The sequence below is a fragment of the Arachis ipaensis genome, chromosome B2 (assembly GCF_059453495.1).
Source record: "Arachis ipaensis isolate K30076 ecotype BB chromosome B2, ASM5945349v1, whole genome shotgun sequence".
NCBI lineage: Eukaryota > Viridiplantae > Streptophyta > Magnoliopsida > Fabales > Fabaceae > Arachis > Arachis ipaensis.
In genome coordinates this window covers 65,243,127-65,248,072 of record NC_142437.1, presented here as the reverse complement: position 1 = coordinate 65,248,072, position 4,946 = coordinate 65,243,127, and the positions used below count along the sequence as shown (strand labels likewise).

The 4,946-nt window shown below is 40.6% G+C and overlaps 1 non-coding gene across 1 annotated transcript; it reads right to left on the bottom strand.

Moving 5' to 3' along the window:
- Positions 1–530: 530 nt before the first annotated feature.
- On the bottom strand, positions 531–638 carry LOC148574186 (small nucleolar RNA R71). Its single transcript, XR_015906567.1, has one exon. It is a non-coding gene; the product is annotated as a small nucleolar RNA R71 (small nucleolar RNA).
- Positions 639–4,946: the final 4,308 nt, after the last annotated feature.

The window sequence follows — 4,946 nt, the reverse complement described above, 5'->3', positions numbered from 1 at the left end:
GCAGGAGCAAGGATAAGAACATTCTTGTGGAAGCAGATCCAGAACCTGAAAGGACTCTGAAAAGGAAACTAAGAGAAGCTAAAATACAACAATCCAGAGATAACCTTTCAGAAATTTTCGAACAGGAAGAGGAGATGGCAGCCGAAAATAATAATAATGTAAGGAAGATGCTTGGTGACTTTACTACACCAAATTCCAGTTTACATGGAAAAAGCATCTCCATTCCTGCCATTGGAGCAAACGACTTTGAGCTGAAACCTCAATTAGTTTCTCTAATGCAGCAGAACTGCAAGTTTCATGGACTTCCATCTGAAGATCCTTTTCAGTTCTTAACTGAATTCTTGCAGATATGTGATACTGTTAAGACTAATGGAGTAGATCCTGAAGTCTACAGGCTCATGCTTTTCCCTTTTGTTGTAAGAGACAGAGCTAGATTATGGTTGGATTCTCAACCCAAAGACAGCCTGAACTCTTGGGATAAGCTGGTCACGGCTTTCTTAGCCAAGTACTTTCCTCCTCAAAAGCTGAGCAAGCTTAGAGCTGATGTTCAAACCTTCAGACAGAAAGAAGGTGAATCCCTCTATGAAGCTTGGGAGAGATACAAAGGACTGACTAAAAAGTGTCCTTCTGACATGCTTTCAGAATGGACCATCCTGGATATATTCTATGATGGTTTATCTGAGCTATCAAAGATGTCATTGGACACTTCTGCAGGTGGATCCATTCACCTAAAGAAAACGCCTGCAGAAGCTCAAGAACTCATTGACATGGTTGCAAATAACCAGTTCATGTACACTTCTGAAAGGAATCCTGTGAATAATGGGACGCCTATGAAGAAAGGAGTTCTTGAAGTTGATACTCTGAATGCCATATTGGCTCAGAACAAAATATTGACTCAGCAAGTCAATATGATCTCTCAGAGTCTGAATGGAATGCAAGCTGCATCCAACAGTACTCAAGAGGCTTCTTATAAAGAAGAAGCTTATGATCCTGAGAACCCTGCAATAGCAGAGGTGAATTACTTAGGTGAACTTTATGGAAACACCTATAACTCATCTTGGAGAAATCATCCAAATTTCTCATGGAAGGATCAAAAGCCTCAACAAGGCTTTAATAATGGTGGAAGAAACAGGTTCAACAATAATAAACCTTTTCCATCATCCACTCAGCAACAGATAGAGAACTTTGAACAAAATGCTTCTAATTTAGCAAATCTAGTCTCTGATCTGTCTAAGGCCACTGTGGGTTTCATGAATGAAACCAGGTCTTCCATTAGAAATTTGGAAGCACAAGTGGGCCAGCTGAGTAAAAGGATAACTGAAATCCCTCCAAGTACTCTCCCAAGCAATACAGAAGAGAATCCAAAAGGAGAGTGCAAGGCCATTGACATAAGCACCATGGCCGAACCCAAGGAAGGAGAAGACGTGAATCCCAAGGAGGAAGACCTCCTGGGACGTCCAGTAATCAATAAGGAGCTTCCCTCTGAGGAACCAAAGGACTCTGAGGCTCATCTAGAGACCATAGAGATTCCATTGAACCTCCTTATGCCCTTCATGAGCTCTGATGAGTATTCCTCTTCTGAAGAGAATGAGGATGTTACTAAAGAGCAAACTGCCAAGTTTCTTGGTGCAATCATGAAGCTGAATGCCAAATTATTTGGCATTGATGCTTGGGAAGTTGAACCTCCCTTGTTCATCAATGAACTAAGTGATCTGGATCAACTGACATTGCCTCAGAAGAAACAGGATCCTGGAAAGTTCTTAATACCTTGTACCATAGGCACCATGATCTTTAAGGCTCTGTGTGACCTTGGTTCAGGAATAAATCTCATGCCCCTCTCTGTAATGGAGAAACTGGGAATCTATGAGGTGCAAGCTGCTAAAATCTCATTAAAGATGGCAGACAATTCAAGAAAACAGGCCTATGGACAAGTAGAGGACGTGTTAATAAAGGTTGAAGGCCTTTACATCCCTGCTGATTTCATAGTCTTGGATACTGGAAAGGAAGAGGATGAATCCATCATCCTAGGAAGACCTTTCCTAGCCACAGCAAGAGCTGTGATTGATGTTGACACAGGTGAATTAGTCCTTCAATTGAATGGGGACTCCCTTGTGTTTACAACTCAAGGTCATCCTTCTATCAACATAGAGAGGAAGCTTAAAAAGCTTCTCTCAAAACAGAGTCAACCAGAGCCCCCACAGTCAAACTCTAAGTTTGGTGTTGGGAGGCCACAACCAAATTCTAAGTTTGGTGTTGAACTCCCATATCCAAACTCTAAGTTTGGTGTTGGAGAGTCTCAACAATGCTCTGATCATCTGTGAGGCTCCATGAGAGCCCACTGTCAAGCTATTGACATTAAAGAAGCGCTTGTTGGGAGGCAACCTAATGTTTATTTATCTAACTATATTTTTCTTAGTTATATGTCTTTATAGGTTCATGATCATGTGGAGTCACAAAATAAACAAAAAAATCAAAAACGGAATCAAAAACAGTAGAAGAAAAATCACACCCTGGAGGAGCATCTGTCTGGCGTTCAAACGCCAGAACAGAGCATGGTTCTGGCGCTGAACGACCAGAATGGGCAGCATCCTGGCGCTGAACGCCCAGAACAAGCATGGTTCTGGCGTTCAACACCAGAAATGGCAGCAAAGGGGCGTTGAACGCCCAAAATGGCCACCAACCTGGCGCTGAACGCCCAGAGTTATGTGCAAGGGCATTTTACATGCTTAAATCGGTGCAGGGATGTAAATGCCTTGACACCTCAGGATCTGTGGACCCCACAGGATCATCTCAGGATCTGTGGACCCCACAGGATCCCCACCTACCTCATCATCTCTCTTTCCATTCATGATCATCCCTTCTTTTTTTCCATTTACCACTCACATCCATACACCCACTACCTTCAAAATTCAACATCTCTCTCCCACCCAATCCCACCCATATGGCCGAATACACACTCCCATCCATCTCCTCCATATCTTCTTCATTCTTTCTTCTTTTGCTCGAGGGCGAGCAACATTCTAAGTTTGGTGTGGTAAAAGCATAGCTTTTTTGTTTTTTCCATAACCATTGATGGCACCTAAGGCCAGAGAAACCTCTAGAAAGAGGAAAGGGAAGACAAAAGCTTCCATCAAGGGTCTATAGCTCAGTGGTAGAACATTTGACTGCAAATCAAGAGATCCCTAAGATACCTCAGGGGATACATTTTCTTCCACACAATTATTGGAAGCAACTAAGGGTGGAACATCAAGAGCACTCCATCATCCTTCATGAAATCAGAGAAGATCTAAAAGCAATGAAGGAGGAGCAACAAAGACAAGGAAGAGACATAGAAGAGCTCAAAGACATCATTGGTTCCTCAAGAAGGAAACACCACCATCACTAAGGTGGATTCATTCCTTGTTCTTATTTCTTCTGTTTTTCGTTTTCTATGTTATGTGCTTATCCATGTTTGTGTCTTCATTACATGATCATTAGTAGTTAGTAACTCTGTCTTAAAGTTATAAATGTCCTATGAATCCATCACCTCTCTTAAATGAAAAATGTTTTAATTCAAAAGAACAAGAAGTACATGAGTTTCGAATTTATCCTTGAACTTAGTTTAATTATATTGATGTGGTGACAATGCTTCTTGTTTTCTGAATGTATGCTTGAACAGTGCATATGTCTTTTGAAGTTGTTGTTTAAGAATGTTAAATATGTTGGCTCTTGAAAGAATGATGACTAGGAGACATGTTATTTGATAATCTGAAAAATCATAAAAATGATTCTTGAAGCAAGAAAAAGCAGCAAAGAACAGAGCTTGCAGAAAAAAAAAATAGGCGAAAAAAAATAGAAAAAAAAAGAAAAAGCAAGCAGAAAAAGCCAAAGCTCTTAAAATCAAGAGGCAAGAGCAAAAAGCCAATAACCCTTAAAACCAAAAGGCAAGGGCAAATAAAAAGGATCCCAAGGCTTTAAGCATCAGTGGATAGGAGGACCTAAAAGAATAAAATCCTGGTCTAAGCGGCTAAACCAAGTTGTCCCTAACCATGTGCTTGTGGCGTGTAGGTGTCAAGTGAAAATTTGAGACTGAGCGGTTAAAGTCAAGGTCCAAAGCAAAAAAAGAGTGTGCTTAAGAACCCTGGACACCTCTAATTGGGGACTTTAGCAAAGCTGAGTCACAATCTGAAAAGGTTCACCCAATTATGTGTCTGTGGCATTTATGTATCTGGTGGTAATATTGGAAAACAAAGTGCTTAGGGCCACGGCCAAGACTCATAAAGAAGCTGTGTTCAAGAATCATCATACTGAACTAGGAGAGTCAATAACACTATCTGAACTCTGAGTTCCTATAGATGCCAATCATTCTGAACTTCAATGGATAAAGTGAGATGCCAAAACTATTCAAGAGGCAAAAAGCTATAAGTCCCACTCATTTGATTAAAGCTATGTTTCATTGATAGTTTGGAATTTATAGTATATTCTCTTCTTTTTATCCTATTGGATTTTCAGTTGCTTGGGGACAAGCAACAATTTAAGTTTGGTGTTGTGATGAGCGGATAATTTATACGCTTTTTGACATTGTTTTTAGTATGTTTTTAGTAGGATCTAGTTACTTTTAGGGATGTTTTCATTAGTTTTTATGTTAAATTCACATTTCTGGACTTTACTATGAGTTTGTGTGTTTTTCTGTGATTTCAGGTATTTTCTGGCTGAAATTGAGGGACTTGAGCAGAAATCAGATTCAGAGGTTGAAGAAGGACTGCTGATGCTGTTGGATTCTGACCTCCCTACACTCAAAGTGGATTTTCTGGAGCTACAGAACTTGAAATGGCGCGCTTCCAATTGCGTTGGAAAGTAGACATCCAGGGCGTTCCATCAATGTATAATAGTCCATACTTTGGCAAAGAATAGACGACGCAAACTGGCGTTCAACGTCAGCTCTCTGCCCAATTCTGGCGTCCAGC